Raw genomic sequence first — 23,194 nt, forward strand, 5'->3', positions numbered from 1 at the left:
CAGCCATGAAATTAAAAGACGCTTACTCCTTGGAAGGAAAGTTATGACCAACTTAGAATATTAAAAAGCAGAGACATCACTTTGCCAACAAAGATCCATCTAGTCAAAGCTATGGTTTTTCCAGTGGTCATGTATGGATGTGAGAACTGGACTATAAAGAAAGCTGAGTGCCAAAAATTGATGCTTTTGAACTGTGGTGTTGGAGAAGACTCTTGAGAGTCCCTTGGACTGCAAGGAGATCCAACCAGTCCATCCTAAAGGAAATCAGTCCTGAATATTCATTGGAAGGACTGATGTTGAAGCTGAAACTCCAATACTTTGTCCACCTGATGTGAAGAGCTGACTCATTTGAAAAGACCTTGATGCTGGATGAGATGGGTGAGATGGTTGGAAGGCATCAGCAAACATGAGTTTGAGTAAACTCCGAAAGTTGGGGATGCACAGGGAGGCCTGGCTTGCTGCAGTCTATGGGGTCACAAAGAGTCAGACACGACTGAGCAACTGAACTGATGGATGCTTTCACTTCATATTGAGAGTACTCATTAGTTGCCGCACAGACCATACCTGACCCACAAAGCTGAAAGTATTTACCATTAGGCCGTTTAGGAAGAAGTTTGCACATCTTGCTGGGCTTCCCTTGTGGCTCAGCTGGTAAAGAATCCGCCTGCAATGAGGGAGACCTGGGTTCCATTCCTGGGTTGGGAAGATCCCCTGGAGAAGGGAAAGGCTACCCACTTCAGTATTCTGGTCTGGAGAATTCCATGGACCGTATAGTCCATGGGGTCGCAAAGAGTCGGACATGACTCAACGACTTTCACTTGCACACCTTGCAGGCAGCGGGTCCCGAGCGCGCATGCGCGGTGTGCGGGTGGGGGGCGGGGGGCACAAGCATTACTGTGGACGGGAATCACTTGGGGGCGGGGCCGGCGCTGCTGCAGTTCCGACAAGCTCCGAGGTGGTGCTGATGAGCTGCTTCCGGGACCGGGACACGCCTCCTGGCTCTCGTTCATTCTGGAAACTTTTGTTGAGTGTCTGCAAGGTACAAGGCCCTGGAGATGCAGAATTGGGGGAAGTTTCTTCTAACAGTGGAGGCAGAAACCCTCCAAAGTGACTTAATAATTCTGTATTAGCAGCCAGGGCAAAATGTAGTGTGGGGGAGGGAAGCATCTTCCTGGCGTTGCTTCCTTGATGAGGTGAAATTTGTGTGGGGCTTGAAGGAGAAACCATGCACTTGGAAAACAGTTGGAATGAAAGGAAAAGCAGGTGAGTCCATGGTCATGGGGGGCAGAACTGTTATAGCATGTTCTGAGAATGTCGAGTTCAGTTGACGTTGGGTGAGCCACCGGAACCCCCCAACCATTTCTAAAACTCGTGGTAACTTCAGCAGGGTTCCTCACCTTCCCCCCACTAAGCCTTTCCTGAGAGCTACCACAGGAGGCTGGCTTCCTGTAGTTTGCCCTCCCTCGGATGACAGAGACACTAATGAGCCCTGAAAAGTGCAAAGTCGCTGATGAAGAAGGACAAGCTAGAGGGCCCAGGCCTGAGGCTGCAGTTGGGGAAGTGGGGGCCTTCAGCTCTGCCCCAGAAGCGAGGGTGAGGGGCTGGCCTGAGGGCTGCCTCCAGGCCACAGAGAGGCAGTGCAGTCCACTTCTCCAATTCTTTTCAGCTCTGGTGGCCTCCTGCTATGTCAGGATACAGTCACAGAACGTTAACCTTAGGAAGTAACATGGAAGATCATTTGGCTCACCCTCCTCCTGATGCACATGATAGACTTCAACACTTGCACAGAGGGTAGGCCAAAAGTTATTATTTGATCCTCAGTGAGTCTGCTAGGGCCCCACTTGCTTGTTGGTGGGCAAAAAGTAAATGAAATGTCCATTCTGGTTTTAGCACCATCAGTTGTGATAATATAAATGGGCCTTGAGGGAGATATTCAGACTTTGATTTGATGAAAACTTTGTCTCTCAGGGCACTTTCCCACTTCCAGGAGAAGAGGAACTTAGGTAGGTTCCTCAGCCTCTTCTGGACATGAGAGAGATGTCTTTTTTGCTGGTGCAACTTGGGTTCGGACCATTCTTTGGATGTAGTCAAGGCCTGTGGCCCTCCCAGGATGACCAGGCATCCCTGGAGTACCTGCTGAGGCCTCTGTGCAGCCCCCCGCAAGGTGAATTTGTCCTGCCAAGGTGGGCTTGTGGTGGACCCTCCAGCTCTAAACCTAGGTGTCATACCCTTCAGGGACTGAAGGCAGCTTGGGAAGACCAGAGACCCCTCTTGATGCCATTACCGCCCAGTTGACTTTGAGGTGACTGAGGTTTGGGAATTCCCCAGTGGTCCAATGGTTAAGACTCCACACTTTCATTGCCAAGGGTGTGGGTGCCATTCTTGGTTGTATAAGCCATGCAGTGTGGCCAGAAAAAAAAAGTGACTGAGGTTTGTCTTAGTTTGGAAAGGTGCGCTCAGGAGCTACTCCTGTGACTGTTTCCTCACCTCACAGTCTCCTACTTTTCGCAAATTCTTGAGCTGGGAAAGGGGTGGGCTTTTGTTTCCCATCTGTCATATTTCCTTCTTCCTATCTCCAGCTATGCCTTCACGGGAAACAAAGGTCTCCCCTTTTCCACCAAGAAAATACTCAGGAGCGGAGTCATTGAAGTTCATTTGCTGAGTGACTCCAAGAGGAGACAAAGTATTCTGGAAAATCCTTTCTGAAGATCATCTCTTGGCATGCAAGCCCCTTTCCTGCTGCATATTTCAATTTTGATGCCAAAAGCCAAATACTACTTTCGTCTTTTCTTGCCACATTCCCTCTATAGGAAAATCTCAATCTCTTACCCAGCTCTACCCATCTCCTGGAAGACGGAAGCCTTGGACTGACCAGGGCGAAGTCATGTCCTTGAGAAGGTACAGGAAAAATGTACCCTAAAATTGTGCAAAACAAATGTCCTGGTGGTCTATGTGTGAGACAGCTGAAGATCACTAAGTTTGACTGCTTTGCCCAAGGTTATTGGTAGGACCCCCATTTCTCAGCCACTGGGAGTTTTGGTTGATAACTCATAGCTGCTCTGCAAGCTCTGCCCGTCCCTTACTTAAATCTCTACCCCAACCCCCCTCAATTAGTCACGGACTGGCATGGGGGTAGAAAAGCCTTGTGGAAATTTGACTTACTTGCTGGTGCTATTTATGATCCAGAGCTCCTCATGGGATCAGGCTGAAGCTAGTCTCCAGTAGAAACCACATCCTTGGTTAGCTTCTCTCCTCTCCTGCTCCTTCCCATCAAAATCACTTGCACAAAAATCCTCCACTCAGGTTCCACTTCTGGGGAACGTGACCTAAGACCAATTTTCTCTTGCTGCCTTAAAAATGACCACAAACTTGGTGACTTGAACAAGACAATTTTGGTATCTTACAGCTCTGTAGTCTGTACATTAGAAGTCTGACGTAAGTCTCCTGGGCTAAAATCAAGGTGTTGACAGGGCTGCATTCCTTTCTGAAAGCTCTGCTGCTGCTGCTAAGTTGCTTCAGTCGTGTTCGACTCTGTGCGACCCCATAGACGGCAGTCCACCAGGTTCCCCCGTCCCTGGGATTCTCCAGGAAAGAACACTGGAATGGGTTGCCATTTCCTTCTCCAATACATGAAAGTGAAAAGTGAAAGTGAAGTCACTCAGTTGTGTCCGACTCTTCACGACCCATGGACTGCAGTCTACCAGGCTCCTCTCTCTGTGGGATTTTCCAGGCAGGAGTACTGAAGTGGGTTGCCATTGCCTTCTCCGTCTGAAAGCTCTAGGAAGAAATCAATTTCTTCAATTCTTTTTAAAAAAATTTTAGCTTCTAGAGGCTACAACATTCCTTGGCTTCTGGACCTCTTCTATCACTTTCAGCATCACATCTCTCTAATCATTCTTCCTTCCTGTCTCTCCACAATTGGAAAAGATTTCCTACTTTTAAGGACTCATGTGATGCTATTGGGCTCATTTGGGTAACCCAGGATAATCTTCCTATCTCAAAGTCCCTTGGGTAACCTTAATCACATCTGCCAAGTTCCTTTTGCCGTAATGTAACAGATTCATGGGTTCCAGGGATTAGTACATAGACATCTGTTGTGTGTTGAATTATGTCTCCCCCACAAAGATGTGGAAGTGCTCACCCCAGTACCTATGAATGTGACCTTATTTGGAGATGATCAAATAAGGATAAGGTCGTTATGGTGGGTGCTATTCTTATATGACTGGGTCCTTACAAAAAGGGGAAATTTGGACACAGGCACATGCACACACACAGGGAGAACAACCATATGAACCCAAAGTAGGAAATCAGGGTAATGCATCTACCAGCCAAGAAACATCAAAGATTGCAAGAAAATATTTTCTCCCATTCAGTAGGTTGTCTTTTCATCTCGTTGATGGTTTCCTTTGCTATGCAAAAGGTTATAAGTTTAATTTGGCCCCAATTGTTTGTTTCTGCTGTTATTTCCTTTGTTTTAGGAAATGGATCAAAAAAATATTGCTGCTATTTATGTCAGTGTTCAGCCTGTATTTTTCTCTAGGAGTTTTATAATATCCCAGCTAACATTTAGATTGTAAGTCCATTTTGAGTTTATTTTTGTATATGGTGTTAGAAAATGTTCTGATTTCACTCTTCTTCATGAAGCTGTCCACTTTTCCCAGCACAGCTTATTGAAGAGACTGTCTCTTCTCCATTATATATTCTTACCTGTTTTGTTGTAGATTAACTGACCACAGTGCATGGATTTATTTCTGGGCTCTCTATCGTGTTCCACTAATCTATATTTCTGTTTTTGTGATGATTGTAACTTTGTAGTATCGTCTGAAGTCAGGGACAAGGACTGTGATTTCTTCTTTCTCAAGATTGTTTTAGTTTTTTTGGATCTTTTGTATTTCCATACATATTTTAAAATTATTTGTTATAGTCTATGAAAAATGTCATTGGTAGTTTGATAGGGATTGCATTGACTCTGTAGATTGCCTTGGGTAGTATAGTTGTTTTGACAATACTGATTCTTTCAAGAACGTGGTGTATCTTTCCGTCTGTATGTGTCATCTTCAATTTCTTTCATGTGTCTTAGTTTTCTGAGTACAGCTCCTTTGCCTCCTTTGGTAGGCTTATTCCTAGGTATTTGATTCTTTTCCATGCAATGGGAAGTGGAATTACTTCTTTAATTTCTCTTTTGCTAGTTCATTGTCTGTGTATACAAATGCAACGTATTTCTGTATATTAATTTTATATCCTGCAACTTTACCAAATTCATTGATGATCTCTAGTAGCGACTTAGCAGCAGCAGCAGTAGTTTTCTGGTAGCATCTTTAGGATTTTCTATGTATAGTATGTCATCCACAGTGACAATTTTGCTTCTTTCCCAATTAGGATCCCTTTTATTTTTTCTTTTCAAAAAAATTTTAGTTGAAGTATAGTTGATTTACAATGTGTTAATTTCCACTGTATAGCAAAATGACTTAGTTATACACATATATGCATTCTTTTTATATTCTTTTCCACTATGATTTATCCCAGGATATTGGATATAACTCCCTGTGATATACAGTAGGACCTTGTTGTTTATTCATTCTGTATGTAATAGTTTGCATCTACTACCCGCAAACTCCTACTCCATTTCTCCTCCTCCCCCTCGGCAACAAGAAGTCTGTTCTCTGTGTCTGTGAGTCTGTTTCTGGTTCTTAGGTAGGTTCATTTGTGCCATATTTTAGATTCCACATGTAAGTGACATCATATATTTGTCTTTCTCACTTAATGTGATAATCTCTAGTTGCATCCATGTTGCTGCACATGACGTTAATTTGTTCTTTTTTATGTCTGAGTAGTATTCCATTGTGTGTGTGTGTATGTATATCTTCTTTGTCCATTCGTCTGTTAGTGCATATTTAGCTTGCTTCCACATCTTGGCTATTGTGAATAGTGCTGCTATGCACATTGGGGTGCGTGTATCTTTCTGAATTATAGTTTTGTCTGGATGTGTGCCCGGGAGTGGGAGTGCTGGATCATATAGAAATTCTATTTTTAGCTTTTTGAGAAACCTCCAAACTGCTTCCATAGTAGCTACAGTAAATTACATTCCCACCAATAGTGTAGGAGGGTTTCTCTTTCTCCACACCCTCTCCAGCATTTGTTTTATACACACACACACACACACGCACACACACAATGAAATATTGGAGGAGGAAATGTCAACTCACTCCAGTATTCTTGCCTGGAGAATCCCACAGACAGTGGAGCCTGGTGGGCTACAGTCCATGGGGTCGCAAAGAGTTGGACAGGACTGAAGCGACCTAGCACAATGAAATATTAATCAATAGAAGAGATGGAAATTTTGCCATCTGCAGCAACATACGTGGACTGGGTAGGCCTTATGCCAAGTGCAATAAGTTAGAGAAGGACAAATACTATATGCTATCACTTACATGTGGAATCTAAAAAATACAATGAGCTAGTGAATATAACAGAAGAGAAACAGACTCACAGATTTAGATAACAAACTAGTGGTTATCAGTGGGGAGAGTAGGGGAGGAGCATTATGGAGGTGGGGGAGTCATGGGTACAAATTATTGGGTGTGAGATAGGCTCAAGGATATATTATTCAACACGGGAATGTAGCCAATATTATGTTACAACTGTAAATGGAAAGTAACCTTCAAAATTGTATAATTTTTTAATTAAAAAATAAAAAGATTGGCAGAATGCCACAGAGGCTAAGAGAGAGTCCTGTAACAGTTTCTTCCTCACAGTGCTAGCAAGCTAATACATTTTGGGGTTGCTAATATTCTACCTGTGCTACCAGGCCCACGAATTTGGGAATCAACTAGAGGGCATCCTAGAATCAAGTAGTGTCCTATTTACAGCTCACAAGACTCTGAAAGGATATCAGGAGTGGGGGAGATGTTGCCATAAACCTTGGGCAAGAATGTGTCTGCTGTCAGAGTCTGGTCTAAGTTCCACAAGCCTAATCCTCCTGAGTGAAGAAGGAACTGAGATTTGGGACTCTATTATGGGGTTAGCATCCACGCTGTTGGGGGGTGGGGTAGGAGAATGAAAGATGGGAGTGGGGATTGTTATTTGAGACAAATCGTTCATAGTGTAGTTAAATGCTCACCCCCAAATAGATGAAGGCTGTGGCTTGTGTTTGGGGTAAATAAATGAGGCATCTGTTAATAAGTGGAAGAAATAAAGGACAATTTTTAAAGATAATTTAATATTCTGAAATGCACTCATGGCCTCACTCTGCACAAGAACACACTTACCTCTTGGGCTTTGACCATGTATCCATGTCCATTTGTGGGCTAAGTAGCTTTCCTGCTCCAGCTGATCTTTTGTTCCTTTCATCTCCTGGTTTGAACTGCTCCACTCTGTCCAAACAAAAATGTAAAAAAGAAGAAAAACAAAAAGCAGAACTGAGTTATTTTACTTTTTCGCTTATGGTAGTATGAATGTGTTGAGGCTGAATGAAAACTCCCTTCTGGGGCAAGTGGTAAGTGATGAATGGGCGCAGCTGTGCCAGACTGCCATCCTCTGGGTGGGGCTTGGTTGCCAAGACCATTCAGAAGTCCCTGTTGGTCCTTAGCAACCTTGTCCTCAACCGTGGTATGCTATAGGCAGAAGGGGGCTTTTTAAGTCATTGGATAATCCTAGTAGGTTATTTCCATAAGGTTTAGTTCACACTTGGCCCGTGTTCAGTTTTTCTTTGACTTGATTGCATATCCCAAATTCAACCATGCAAATGCCACTAAAACACATCACATTATGAAATGAAAAACAGACCAAGGTTTGAATCTTAGTTCCATTACTTATTAGCAATGTGATCTTTGGTAGGACTATATTTTCAAAAGATAGGATGGCTGCAACAATATCTTCCAGCCCACATTCTCTTCCAAAACCTTGCCCTCCCCATCAGAAGATCAGAAGGTAGAGTCTAATTCCCCTCCACTTTGATCTGGGTGGACTTGTGACTGTTTCCACAAATAGAATGTGGTATAAGTGATGCTGCATGACTTCTGAGGTTAGGTTATAGAAAGATAATGTCATTTCTGCCTAGTTCTTTTGAGACACTCATGCTTATAAGCCAGCCACTATGCTGTGAGGAAGCCCAAGCAGCCTATGGAGTGATGGCCCAAGTGGAAAGGAGTTAAGGCCCCCGACCCACATGAGTTCCTAGTCAATGGCTGACAACCGCTTACTAACCCTGTGAATGAGCCATCTTGAAAGTGGATCTTCCATCTCCCAGTTGAACTGACCCAGCTAATCCCACTGAGAACAGAGGCGATCCATCCCTACTGATTCCTTCCTAAATTGAAGATGGTTTGAGGTCAAAAGGTAATTACTGTTATTTTTTTAAGCCACTAAATTTTGGTATGGCTTGTTGTACAGTGATAAATAACTGCACCTTTTGGGACCAAAAAAACCTACATTTCAGAATATATTCTATACATGCACAATCATTGGTATATAAGTAGATCTATAAAGATTTATTTGTGTCAAGGCTATAGGGGGAAAAAACCCTGGAAGTAGCCACAACACCAGTCAACAGAAACATGGCTGCATGAATTGTGTATCCTGTTGACAGTGTGTAGGCTGTGCAGTTCTTACAAAGAATTAATAAGATCTCTATTAATTGCCTTAGAAGGATGTTTGTGATTTATTGTTTTTTTTAATTGTATTAAACTATAGTTGATTTACAATGTTGTGTTAGTTTCGGGTGTACAGCAGTTATATGTGTACATATATCCATTCTTTTTTAGTCTTTTCCCATAGAGGTCATTACACAATGTTGAGTAGAGTTCCCGTGCTCTACAGTAGGTTATTATGAGTTATCTACTTTATATAGAGTGGTGTGTATATGTCAATACCAGTCTCCCAAATTATCCATCCCCACTCAACTGCTGGTAACCATAAGTTTATTTTCTACATCTGTGACTCTGTTTCTGTTTTGTAAATAAGCACCTTTTTTTTTTTTTGGTTCCACATATAGGTGATATCATGATATTTGTTTTTCCCTGACTTCACTCAGTATGATAATCTCTAGGTTCATCCATGTTGCTGCAAATAACATTATTTAGTGTTTTTTATGGCTGAGTAATATTCCATAGTGTTTATCTAGCACATATTCTTCATTTGCTCTGTCAGTGGACATTTAGGTTGCTTCCATGTGTTAGCTATTATAAATAATGCTGCAGTGAACATTGGGGTCCATGTATGTTTTTGAATTACAGTTTCCTCTGGATATATGCCCAGGAGTGGTGTTGCTGGATCATATGGTGGTTCTGTTTTTAGTTTTTTTGGAACCTCCATAATGTTCTCCATAATGGATGTACTGATTTACATTCCCACCAACAGTGTAGGAAGATTCCCTTTTCTTCATACCCTCTCCAGCATTTATTGTTTGTATATTTTTTTATGATGGCCATTCTGACTGGTGTGAGGTGATAACTCTTTGTACTTTTGATTTACATTTTTATAAGTAATTAATGATATCGAGCATCTTTTCATATGCTTTTTGACCATCCATAAAGAATCTGCCTGCAGTGCAGGAGATCCAGGTTCGATCCTGGGTCAGGAAGATCCCCTGGAGAAGGTAATGGTTACCCACTCCAACATTCTTACCTGGAGAATTCCATGAACAGAGGAGCCTGGCAGGCTACAGTCCATGGGTCACAGAGTTGGACACAACTGAGCATCTGAGGACATGTCTTCTTTGGAAAAATGTCTGTTTAGATCTTCTACCCATTTTTTGATTGGGTTGTTTGTTTTTTAATATTGAGCTGCATGAGCTATTTGTATATTTTGAAGTTTAATCCTTTGTCAGCTGTATCATTTGCAAATGTTTTCTCCCATTCTATAGGTTGTCTTTTCATTTTATTTATGATTTCTTTTGCTATGTAAAATCTTTTAAGTTTAATTAGGTCCCATTTGTTTATTTTTTAAATTTTTCATTACTCTAGGAGTTGGAGCAAAACAGATTTTTCTATGATTTATGTCAAAGAGTGTTCTGTGTTTTTTTCTAAGAGTTTTATAATATCCAGCCTTACATTTAGGTCTTTAACCTATTTTGAAGATTTTTTTTTTGTATATGGTGTTAATGTTCTGATTCTTTCTTTTGCATGTAGCTGTTCAGTTTTTCCAGCACCGCTTATTGAAGAGACTGGCTTTTCTCTGTGTATATACTTGCCTCCTTTGTTGTAGATTAGTTGACCACAGGTGTGTGGTTGTATCTCTGGATTTTCTATCCTCTTCCATTGATCTATGTTTCTGTCTTTGTGCCAGTACCATATGATTTTGACTACTGCAGCTTTGTAGTATAGTCTTAAGTCATGGAGCCTGACTCTTCCAACTCCATTTTTCTTTCTCAAGATTGCTTTGTCCTGTATTGTGAAGAGAAGCCATTTGCAGATTAATTTATCATACAATTGAAGTTTTGTAAAAGTTAGTAAAAACAGTTAATGCCCTCTATACATGCGTCCATATGTTTATAGGAGTAGAGAAATGTGGAGAAAGATACACATCATGTTGATAACGTTGATTACTTCAGTACAGTGGAGGGGGGCAGCCAGGGACCATGGTCATGATGGGTGATACTGAGGAGAATGGGGTCCTAGGGTAAAAATACTTATACTACATCTTTGGATTACAGTAAGCTCATATTGTCTTTGAGATAAAAATAATGCAGTAAAGGGAAAAAAGCCTACTATTAAATTTAAGAAAGGAAGGAAGGGCATGGAACTTGAACTCTGACAGATCTAGTCTTGAATCCTGGATCTGCCACCTACTAAGTAACCTAGAGCCACCCAGCTGACCTCCCTGGACTTCTGTTTCCTATGCTATGAAGGAAGAATAGCACCTACCTTACAGAATGATTGTGAGGATAAAATGTAGAACATCATTTTCTGTGAGTAACCCCAGTGGAAGCCCAGCTCTACATCTCCAATCTTGGCTGATGTCCCACTTGAAGAAACACAGTCTGGCAGACAGAGAAGAAATAAATACTTCAGGTTTTTGTTCTGTCTTTCTCCAGGATATGTCAAAAGGGAATTGGGGGCAAGTGAAATTTTACAAAACTTCATCAAAATCCTCTGTCCTATCACTTCCCCTCTGAAACCTCCACGCAGATGATGGTGACTGTGATGATTCACTGACCCTTGATGATGTGCTGGGAACAAGTGTTTTACATGCATTAACACATGCTAATTGTTATCCACATAGTCTGGCTGCAGAACCATTCTTAACCATATTGTCTCTCAGCAACACACCAAAATTCACTCTTTCTCTACTTTTCATGTCCTTGTTACTGCTGTGTTTCCCCCTCACTCTTCTCTTACTCATAATTTTTCTTTGTGTCAAAATATGCTGCTGTCATTCCAGGCTAGAGGTGACCCCTGGATGTCTCTTTGTGTCTGTGGACCACATGGGGCTGCTCTAGTGTGCTGAGCTATTCTGGAGACGTTCTTGGTCCTCCCAGGCTCTCCTCAGGTGAAGCATAAGGAGTCTCAGCATGGCTCTTCTCTTACCATGTCCCACTTCTGTGAGAGATGATTGTGGGTCTGGTGAACAAAATTTGACTTCTCAGGCTGCAGTAAAGCTGCAGAAAATGACCACAAATTTTTCCCTTCCCTGTGTCCCCACTCCTACAACATTTGTGGAACTTGTCTGATCCTGTGACTTAGTTGGGACCAGAGGATGATAGCAATCATGACATAAGCTGCTGCTGCTGCTAAGTCGTTTCAGTCATGTCCGACTCTGTGCAACTCCATAGACGGCAGCCCACCAGGCTCCCCTGTCCCTGGGATTTTCCAGGCAAAAACACTGGAGTAGGTTGCCATTTCCTTCTCCAATGCATGAAAGAAAAAAGTGAAAGTGAAGTCTCTCAGTCATGTCCGACTCTTAGCGGCCCCATGAACTGCAGCCTACCAGGCTCCTCCGTCCATGGGATTTTCCAGGCAAGAGTACTGGAGTAGGGTGCCATTGCCTTCTCCGCATGACATAAGAAGACACTTCAAAAGTGCTGAATAATGGGACTTGCTTCCTATCATATAACCAGAGACCAGGTTGGGGAGAATCAAGGTACCCAAACCAACAGTTGGCTAGCCTCAGCTGATCTGGCAGCTGACTGCACCAGCCAGCCCAGCTCTCTGCCCTGCTGAATCTTCTGCAAATTGCCTTCCTGAAGAATCAGTATTGATCCACAGTCAGCTTTGTGTGAAGCATCCAGGGCATAATATGTGTGTGTGTATGCTCATTTCGCCAAATCATGCCTGACTCTTTGCGATCCCATGGGCTATAGCCCACCAGGCTCCTCTGTCCATGGGATTTCCCAGGCAAGAATACTGGAGTGGGTTGCCATTTCCTTCTCCAGAGGATCTTCCCAATCCAGGAATCGAACCCATGTCTCCAGCATTGGCAGGCGAATTCTTTACCAGTGAGCCACCAGGGAAGCCCCAATAGGTACTCATAATAGGTGCTCAATAAATGCAACTTTATTCTTTCTCTTTCCCCTGTAATCACTCTTTCTCTTAACCTGATGAAAGCAGGGCCATTCGTGTAAAGCTACAAATTAAACCAGCTCAGGTGGACTTGTGACTTTCTGTTCCTGGTGGATATCATCTCCTGGGCCAGCAAGGTCATGCTTCAATTGACTGGCTCTTGTCATCTGTGCCAGAGCATATTTTCCCCAAATAGCCATAATATTTCCAGTCCCACATGTTTTCCCAGAACCTTCTCAGTCCCTCATCCCAAAGGTGGAGTCTGTGTTGCTTCGCCTTGAATATCCGGTGGGCCTGTCTGACAGTCTCAACTAGTAGACTACAGTATTAGTTGTGACTCGTCTGTGACTTCCAAAGCTGGGTCATGAAAGGCAATACAGCATCTACCTGGCACATGTGTGCTCTCTCAGGTTCTCTCTCTCTCCTCCATGCCTCCCCTGCCCTCTTCTCCTCTCCAGGCACTGTTGGCGTCCTGAGCTACCATGTAAGAAATCTGGGTACCCTGTGGCCACCATGTTGGAGAAGCCACAGGGAGAGATCACAGAGAGATAGAGATGCCTGAGGAGTCCCAGCTGGTCAGGTCCTCCCAGCCCAGGCACTGAACATTTGATTGAGTAAGTCTATAAGATGACCTCAATCCCAGTCGCTCTCTAAGTGCAACCTCAGAGCTAGCTTTCTGACCACCTCCTTTGAAGAGGCAACTTTTCTGCAGCCATGCCATCTCTGGCATAGTCATCATGCAGTGTGCTATAGATGTGGTTGTCCTTAGCTCTGCAATCCACAGTTGAGAACTCAAGGCTGGTGCTGGCCAAGTGGACAGTGAGAGTGAGAACCAGGCATAAGATGACAACATGTAGTCAGAATTCACAGACCCAGAAAATTAGGAGGGGAATACTGGATTAGGGAAAAATCTGAAATATGATTTTCTGGGGGTAATTTTTAAATGAAATGCGATTCTCCACCTTTCAAATAGTCACACCAACAAAGACATGTAGCCCAGTGGTTGGCATCCTAAAGTCCCCTACTGTGTACCAGAGCCTATTCTAAGCACTTTCTGTGTGTGAGATAATTTAAATAATTTAATAATCACAACACCACCATTTGGGAAATACTGTTATTACCTTATTTTTAAAAACTTGCTAAAGATCACTTGAGTAATAAATTGCAGAGTTAGAACTTGGACCCAGCAGACTGGCTCCAGAGTCCATGATTTTAATCACCGAACTCTACTGTTTATCAATAATTGTCAAACATGTTTCCAAATTAATTTCTAAGAAAACTAACATTTTAAGGAAATGATTTATAAGCAAACGTTTATCTTGGGAGACGATAATGGGGATACTGGTTTAAAATGTTCGAAATGATTTCTGAATAGAAAAAATTTAATTCTGTTCACAAAATTGTGAATATAAGAATTATGAACAAATACTCCATTCTGTTAATATATACAACCAGATGTTGGATTTATGTTTCATCCACTTTTAATTATAGGGAAGACCTCATGCACCTATTAATAATTAACAATAAAAACTGGTATAAAATGCAAGTAAATTTAGTACTTATTAAAAACTTCTGAATAAAATTTGTGGAATAAGCACATGGAGAGTAAAAGCAATACCAATGACCTAAACTTTATTAGACATATGGCTCAAATAACAAACTTTGGTTTCAAGCCAGTATATGTGTTTTAAGGATGCTTTCCCTCCAAAATAGTTCCAGGATCTGACTCCTTCCCCTGACTGCCACGATAATTACCTAGTCTAAGCCAGCTTCTTTGCTCACCTGGAATTTGCAGTAGCCTTCCACTCTTGGCACCGTATGAGCCATCCTTCACACCCACACTGTGGCTGGAGTGACCTTTCAAAGATGGGACTCAGATGGCATCTGTCTTCTGTTAAAACCCTCTCATGGCTTTTTGCTGTTCTTTGCCGACTTCTTTGACTCCCCTGGCCCTGTTTTCATTCTCTCTCCAAACTTCAGCCACACTGGCCTTGGTTCTCTTTCTTGAAAACACACCTTCGAGGCTGTGCTGACAGCTTCCTCTGCCCTCAGCTCTTTTTTTTTTTTTTTTTTTTTTTTAGGAATTTTTCTACATTAAAAAAAATAGAAGTATAGTTGATTTATAATGTAGTGATAATTACTACTGTGCAGCACAGTTATTCAGTTATACATTGTTATTGTTGCTCAGTCACTAAGTTGTGTCCAACTCTTTGTGACCAAATGAACTGCAGCACTCCAGACTTCCCTGTCCTTCACTGTCTCCTGGAGGTTGCTCAAACTCATGTCTGTTAGAGTTGATGATGCCCTCCAACCATCTCATCCTTTATCACCCCCTTCTCCTCCTTCCCTTAGTCTTTCCCAGCATCAAGGTCTTTTCCAGTAAGTTGACTCTTTGCATCAGCTGGCCAAGCTATTGGAGCTTCAGCATCAGTCTTTCCAATGAATATTCAGGGTTGATTTCCTTTAGGGTTGACTGGTTTGATCTCCTTGCTGTCCAAGGGACTCTCAAGAGTCTTCTCCAGCACAATTCCAAAACATCAGTTCTTCAGCACTCAGCCTTCTTTATGGTCCAGCTCACATCTGTACATGACTACTGGAGGAACCATAGCTTTGACTACATGGACTTTGTCAGCAAAGTGACATCTCTGCTTTTTAATATGCTATCTAGCTTTGTCATAGCTTATCTTCCAAGGAGCAACACCTTTTAATTTCATGGCTGAAGTCACCATTCATAGTGATTTTGGAATCCCAGAAAATAATGTCTGTCACTGTTCCCACTTTTTCCCCATCTATTTGCCATGAAATGATGGGACCAAATGCTGTATTCTTAGTTTTTTGAATGTTGAGTTTTAAGCCAAAGCCAGCTATTTCACTCTCCTCTTTCGCCTTCATCAGGAGGCTCTTTAGTTCCTCTTTGCTTTCTGCCACTAGAGTGGTATCATCTGCATATCTGGGGTTCTTGATATTTCTCCTGGGCGTCTTGATTCCAGCTTGTCATTCATCCAGCCCAGCATTTCACACAATGTACTCTGCATAGAAGCTAAATAAGCAGGGTGACAATATATAGCCTTGACGTACTCTTCCCCAACTTGGAACCAGGCTGATGTTCCATGTCCAGTTCTAACTGTTGCTTCTTGACCTGCATACAGGTTTCTCAGGAGATGGGTAAGGTAGTCTGGTACTCCCATCTCTAAGAATTTTCCACAGTTTGTTATGATCCACGCAGTCAAAGGCTTTAGTATAGTCAATGAAGCAGTAGATGTTTTTCTGGAATTCCTTTGCTTTTTCTATGATCCAATGGATGTTGACAATTTGATCTTTGGTTCTTCTGCCTTTTCTAAATTCAGCTTGTACCTCTGGAAGTGTTTGTATATATATGTGTGTGCATATATGTATATATAATAAAATACATAATTTTTTCTTTTCCATTATGATTTATCACAAGATTGTTAAAAATTTTTTAATTGAAGTATAACTGATTTACAATGTTGCTTTATAGAGTTTTTTCCCATATTGGCCATTGCAGAGTATTGAGTAGTTTCCTGTGCCATATAGTAGGTCCTTATTAGTTATCTGTTTTATATAGTTTGTGTGTATCAGTCCCAATCTTCCAATTTATCCCTTGCCCTTTTACCTGCTGGTAACCATAAGTTTGTTTTCTACATCTGTAATTCTATTTCTGTCTTATAGATAAATTCATTTGTATCTTTTTAGATTCCACATATAAGCAATATCATATAATATTGTCTTTCTCTGTCTGACTTACTTCACTAAGTATGATAATCTCTGGGCCCACCCATGTTGCTGCAAATGGCATTATTTCATTATTTTTTATGCCTGAGTAATATTTCATTGTATATATGTACCACATCTTTTTTATCCATTCCTCTGTTGATGGATGTTTATTTTAGGTTGCTTCTGTGTCTTAGCTATTGTAAACAGTGCTGCAATGAACATTGAGGTGCATGTATCTGTTAAAATTATGGTTTTCTCCATATATATGCCCAGGGGTGGGACTGCTGGATCATATGGTAACTCTATTTTTAGTTTTTTAAGGAACCTTCATATTGTTCTCCATAGTGGCTGTACCAGTTATTGTAGGATATTGAATATAGTCCTCCGTGCTATATAGTAAGACCTTGTTATTTATCCATTCTACATATAAAAGCTTATATCTGCTAGCTCCAACCTCCTATTCCATCCCTCTCCCAACGTCTTCCCCCTTGGCAACCACCTGTCTCCTGTGTCTGTGATTCTGTTTTGGTTTCATAGATAAATTTGCTTGTGTTATATTTTAGATTCCCCATGTAACTGATATCATAAAATATTTGTCTTTCTCTTTCTGACTTTACTTAGTATGATATCTCTAGTTGCATCCATGTTGCTGCAAGTGGCACTATTTCATTCTTTTTTATGACTGAGTAGTATTTCATTGTTGATATGTACCACACCTTCTTTTTCCAGTCATTTGTCAATGGGCATTTAGGCTGTTTCCATGTCTTGGCTATTGTAAATAGTGCTGCTATGAATATATGAGTGCATGTAAGTTTTTGAATTATAGTTTTATCTAGACATATACCCAGGAGTGGGACTGCTGGATTAAATAGTAACTCTATTTTTAGTTTTCTGGGAAACATCCATACTGTTCTCCATAGTGGCTGTACCAACTTACATTCCCACCCACAGTGTAGGAGTGTCTCCTTTTCTCCACACACTCTCCAACATTTGTTATTTGTAGACTTTTTGATGATGGCCGTTCTGATAGTGTGAGATGGCACCTCATTGTACTTTCAATTTGCATTTCTCTAGTAATTAGTGATGTTGAGCATCTTCTCATGTGCCTGTTGATCATCTCTGAGTCTTCTTTGAAGGAATGTCAATTTAAGTCTTCTGTCCATTTTTGGATAGGGTTGTTTATTTTTTTGTTGAGTGGTATGAGCTGTTTGTGTATTTTAGAAATTAAGCCCTTGCCAGTTGCATCATTTGCAGGTATTTTCTCCCATCCTGTAGATTGTCTTTTCATTTTGTTTATGGTTTCCTTTGCTGTGCAAAAGCTTGTAATTTTGATTAATTTCCATTTGTTTCTTTTTGTGTCCTTAAGTCTTCACCTTGCTTGCTCTGTCCTGTCATTTGGGTCTCAGCAAAAATGTCACCTCTTTAGAGATATCTTCCCTTGACTACACTTTCCAGATTTGTCACACATAGTCCTCCATTACATGACCCTGTTTGCTTCCTTTATTTTTCATGTCACAATTTGTATTATCTTGGTCTTTTAAAAAGTTTTTTGCTTCCTGGCTTTCTGTCCCCCACTTTAGTATTTTGTTACGAAACAATCCACCCCAAAACTCAGTGATATAAATCATCACTTATTTAATTGCTCCAAACTTACTAGGCTGCCAATCTGGTCTAAGCTCAGCTGGATCATTCTTCTGCTTGGGCCAGACTTTTTTGATCTAGGCCTGGCCTTTCATGCTTCCACTGTCAGCTGCTGGGTCAGCAAGGGCTGGCTGGTTTATAAGAGCCTTCAGTGGGAGGGAGGGCACTGGGCCTTTGTCTCCAAGTGCTCTCTTGTCCTCCTGCGGATTAGCACAGGCTTGTGCCCATGATGGTTGGAGTGTTCCAGGAACTTTAGAGTGGGAGTTTCAAGGCTCCTCCACGTCTCAGCCAGGCGTCAACACAGTGTTAACTTCTATTGCATTCCATTGATGAAACAAGTCACAAGTCCGGCCCAGATTCAAGGGGTGCAGGAAGGGACCACCTCTTGATCAAGGGAGCTGCCAAGTATGTCAGCCTTTATTCCATGTGACCAACCACCCCCACCCCACCACTACCAGATTGCAATTCACTGTAACTGGGGCCGACCCTGCTCCACAGTGTTTGGAAAGTACTGCTCAAAAGCCCAGGACTGTGCTAGCTACTGGTCAGTCTCATATTCAGTCCTCCCTTTGGTTTAAGTTATTCAAGATGTGGCCATTCTGCCTTTCACATTAACCCTCTCCGGAATGCAACCACCAACTGAGAAACTGGCACTTTAGAGAAAAATTACCCAAGCCGGAATGGCAAGAGGAGAGGGGGGTAATATGAGAAATTTCAAATGAAAGAGTGAAGCCGAAAATCTGTCAAGTTCTGTAAGATAAAAATCTTCTTGAAAGGGCACCTCTGCCAAGATTGCACTTTCACAGGCAGCCTTGCCGGGAAACGAGGTCAGAGGAGCGAGTGTCCTCTCTGGCAGCCAGGCTCAGGGAAGAGGGGAGGGATTTTGATGTGAACTCAGTTGCATCCTCCAAGGCCCCTGCTCGGTAGCCATATCAGAAAATAAAGAAAAGAAACCTGCTGAGTTGGCGAGCAAGGGCAGCCTCATCCCTGCTGAGGACTTGGAATTAGGCTCCATGGAGTTTCCTCTCCTCTCACCTGGAAGATTTAAAAGTAGATGCCAGTGGGGACTTGCCAGTAAGTCCAGTGGTTGGGACTCCACACTTGCACTGCTGAGGGCCTGGATTCAATCCCTGCTGTGGGAACTAAGATCCCGCAAGCTATTCAGCATGGCCATAAAACAGTTGGTGCCACTGAAGTACACCCCAAGTTTCCGAAGTAAGTCATTGAATGAGTCAGCCCATCTGTAAGTATTTAGAGCAGACCTTGTATACTTGCTGGTGTCCTGTGGACACCAAGAAGCAGAAGGTTCTGCCTTCAGAGAACTTACTAGGGACATCCAGGCCCCAAAGGCAATGACATTGCCCAGCCTGCTGGCTATATTCCTCATAGTTGGGGCCCTGAGGCTGTCTTTGAGAGAGGATTTCAGGTGCATGGCTCCATGTCTATCACAAACATAATTTATTGAGTAATTCAAACGTGCAGGCATTCTTCCAAGTGCTTCGTGAGATCACAGTTGAATTTTGACAACCGGCCTCTCTTGAAGGGGGTACTGTTAGTATCACCATTTTATCAGTAGAAATTGCAGTCCAAAGTTAGTGACTAAGCCACAATTTCAGCCCATGTTTGTCTAAATCCAAGCTGGGAACACCATCTGGGCTGCCCCCATCTCAGATTTTCAATGGTAAACATAAATATTAATATTCATTCTGACTATGTGCTAGGCTTTACATGTATTATTTTACTTAATCCTCACCATAATATGTCTATGTCACAGATGGGGAAACTGAGGCACAGAGAGACACAGCTCTTGCCCAAGGTCACAGGGCAGGTCAGGGTGGCCCTGAGTTTCCTCATAATTTCATGAGCTGATGGTGACCCCGCCACCCCCCACCCTGCACCTTCTTGTTCTGGGTGCTGATCTGGTTCAATGGTAGGAGAGCTGCCACCCACCCACCCACAAGTACCTTTAAGAACTTTCAAATGGGAATCCTGGCTCTTTCCAAGAGACTTTCCCATTGACCCTGGGCACATTCAGAGTAGGCCTGTTATGAATTCCATTCCTCTTGCTGCCCTCAATCCCCTCCCAGCTGGAATCCTTACAAGGCTTCCCTTTTGCTCCTTTCTTGTTGGAGGATGGCCCTGTGGAAAGCTCTTCCTTCCCCCTCCCCCTTCTGTCATGGTCTCTCCTCCTAGGCTGGCTGCAGGGCCCAGGGTGCACAGCTGATGAAGGGGAGGAGACTTGAGAGTCCAGGCTGCCACCCAGGCCCTCTTTGGAAGCTTCTGAGCAGGTCCCATGGAGGAGTGGCCCTGGGTCCAGCTGCCTCTTGTCAGCTTTATTTCAGGCAACAAAAGAGGACTGCAGAAGAAGGGGGCCAAAGACGGCCAGTCCAGCACATTTCTGGATGTAACACCCAGCTTCTACCTAGAGGACTCCTGCTGGACAGGCTCCAGACATGACTGCAGCAACCCTCTCATTCTATGTAGAATGGGGCCAACACTCAGAGAGGTCATGGCTATCGCAAGGTCACAGAGCTCTTTAGTGACAGAGCCAGGCCTAGCACACTGCTTCTGAAGTCATTGTTCTCACCACTCACCTTATAGCAGAGTTTCCAGCCTGTAGCCCTTTCAGGATCGTCTTGACAATTTTTGCCACGGCTGTGTGCCATCTGTACCATTGATTGCTTAAGGTTTTCTTGAAATTTCCTACTGTTTTAAACAAATAAAATGGATTGAAAAGGGAAGCTTCAAAGCTCTAGTTTGTTCCGGATTTACATTCTGCTAATCAGTATATCAAGCATGAAATAATTTGGCACGCTGCTGGCAGTGTGCCTTCCATATCTTGGAAAACAGGGTGTTAGAGGTAACTGTGAGAAGGAGCTCTGAGTTCAAGCTTCTCCTCTGTTACTTACCAGCTTCCATGTCATGGGCAAATCTCTTCACCTTTCTGAGTGTGTGTTTCATTGTTTGTGAAGCAAGACTGACTGCAATCCTGACAGCGTTGTTCTGAGAGTCAAACACAGGAATACACCCGAAAGAGCTTTACTTGCACAAATGAGCTAAACCATGAAAATTTTCAAGTCATTCTACTTATGAGATTTATTATTTTCCTGTTTACACTAGAAATAGTTCTTTAGTTGCTCATCTTCAGGGAGATGTGGAGGTCTCTAAGTGCCGGCTCTGCCCTTTTCCTGAAAGAGTGTCTTGGGCCAGATATCTTGCTGTCCTGTGGGGCTCTGCTCCTCCATGGTACCCACAGTAGCCCCAGGTGGGTGATAAAGGAAGGTTTATTTCCACACAGCTTGGTGGAAGGACTCTTCTAGACAGAGATTAGGTCTCTGCAGTCAGAGAGAAAAATCTAGAGAAGGCTGAGGTGGTCTAGCCCTGGACAGGGAAGGGAGAATACTGACTTAGAGCTGAGCAGTCTGGTCTGAGTTGCTGGTTTTGAGTGGGAGGAAGAGCCCTGCTCAGCAAATATTCTCAGCCCTGCTGAGCCCTGCTCAGCCCACTGCTTCCTGGTCAGTGGGGGCAGGGAATGTGGGACTTTGTCAGTCTGCAACCCTTGCTCACTGGAACCAGGGGTAAATTTCACTACAGATAAGAAAAAATAGGTTAGTAGTTATCTAGTGTCTACATTAAAAATCTCATGGATCTAAAACTGGTGAAAGACTTGTGTGTGTGTTTGTGTGCATGTGAACACAGTTACCATTTATAGTGCTTATGTACCTGACAATACTCTAGAGTTTTACAAATATAACCTCATTTAATCCTCTCAACGCCCTATGAATCAGGCACTGTTAGTTGCCTCATTTTATGGATGAGGAAACTGAGGCACAGAGATGTTAAAGTGGCTTATCCAAAGGAGGCTTCCCTGGTGGCTCAGTTGGTAAAGAATCTGCCTGCAATGCAGGAGACCTTGATTCGATTCCTGGGTCAGGAAGTTCCCCTGGAGAAGGGGTAGGCTACCCACGCCAGTATTCTGCCCTGGAGAATTCCATGGACTGTACAGTCCGTGGGGTCACAAAGATTTGGACACAACCGAGCGACTTTCACTTTCACTTTCATGAAGTGTAAACATATTGAACATCTGATCTGTAACATCTTTCAAGGCTTAGTTTTAAAGATCCCTGTGGCCTGGAACCTCACCTGGAGTCTCTCCTGAGCTCATAGAAGAGAAACCTTGTCTTAACTCCATGTGCCCTTCCTCTGTACTTGTCTAAAGGGGCATACCACTTTCTGTATTGTAGTAGAATGATTTTTATGTGTTATCTGTGTGTGTGTGTGTGTTTATGCCTCAGTAGTCATTAGTGCTCTTCACCAAATACTTCTGACTCTCCACTTCCAGTTATGTGGTAGAATAGCATTTTCTAGCCTGCTTCTGGTGGAGTGGCATCATGTGTCTTGTTCTGGTCAATGCTTTGTGAGTGGAATGCATGTGATACTTCTGGACTGACCAGCGAATATTCTGTGAAAAAATTTCTGGAATTCTCCTTTGCTCTGGCATAGTCACAGGTAACATTTAAGACAGTGACTGGTCTATCTGCCTGGGCCCCTGAGAGGCCATGGAGGGTATAGTACTCCTGTCAACCAAGAATGGATATATACTATGAGCCAAGATTGTACAATTTTTTGTTGTAAGAGATGTTTGTTACTACAGCAAAACCTAGCCTATTCAGACTACTATACTTTAGTGGTCCCCAGCTTTAGTTATTAGCGTAGAGTATATGAGAGAGGCAACATCTTAAGAACTGCAAAGTTTGGCTTTTGGAAGGGAAAAATTTTAACCAGCCATGGGATTGACCTTAAAATGCATATGTAAAATGCCTCTAAATTGGAAAGGAAAAAAATAAACTTGTTTATGTTTACAAAAGATAACATTGTCTATATAGAAAAGTCCCAGAGAATCTACCAAAAAAACTCCTAGAGCTAATAAGTAAGTTTAGCAAGGTCATAGGATACAAGGCAAATATATAATAATTGTTTGCATTAACAATAAACAATTGGAATTCAGAATTTATAAACAGTGCTATTTACAATAGCAACAAAAGTATAAAACATTTAAGTGTAAGTATAACAAAGCACACATAGGATCTGAATGCTGAAAGCTATAATGCACTGAAGAAGTACGTCAAAGGAGGTCTAAATAAATGGGAAGAGATAGCATGTTCATGGATTGAGAAATTCAATGGGATTTAGATGTCAGTCCTCCATAAACTGATCTATTGATTCAATGCAGTTCTACTAAAAATCCCAGGAGATTTTTGGGGGTAGATGTTAAACTGATTCTAAAATTTACATGGAAGAGCACATGGACTGGGTTAACC

The 23,194-nt window shown here is 42.4% G+C and overlaps 1 long non-coding RNA gene across 1 annotated transcript in view; it reads left to right on the forward strand.

The window, feature by feature from the left end:
• The first annotated feature begins 1,072 nt into the window (after nucleotides 1-1,072).
• The window catches only part of LOC122435884, a 66,739-nt gene continuing 44,617 nt past the window's right edge, over nucleotides 1,073-23,194 (forward strand). The window contains exon 1 of the long non-coding RNA XR_006267723.1: nucleotides 1,073-1,263. This is a non-coding gene — a long non-coding RNA (uncharacterized LOC122435884). The remainder of the gene's footprint in view (nucleotides 1,264-23,194) is intronic.

Source organism: Cervus canadensis, chromosome X, assembly GCF_019320065.1.
Source record: "Cervus canadensis isolate Bull #8, Minnesota chromosome X, ASM1932006v1, whole genome shotgun sequence".
Taxonomy (NCBI): domain Eukaryota; kingdom Metazoa; phylum Chordata; class Mammalia; order Artiodactyla; family Cervidae; genus Cervus; species Cervus canadensis.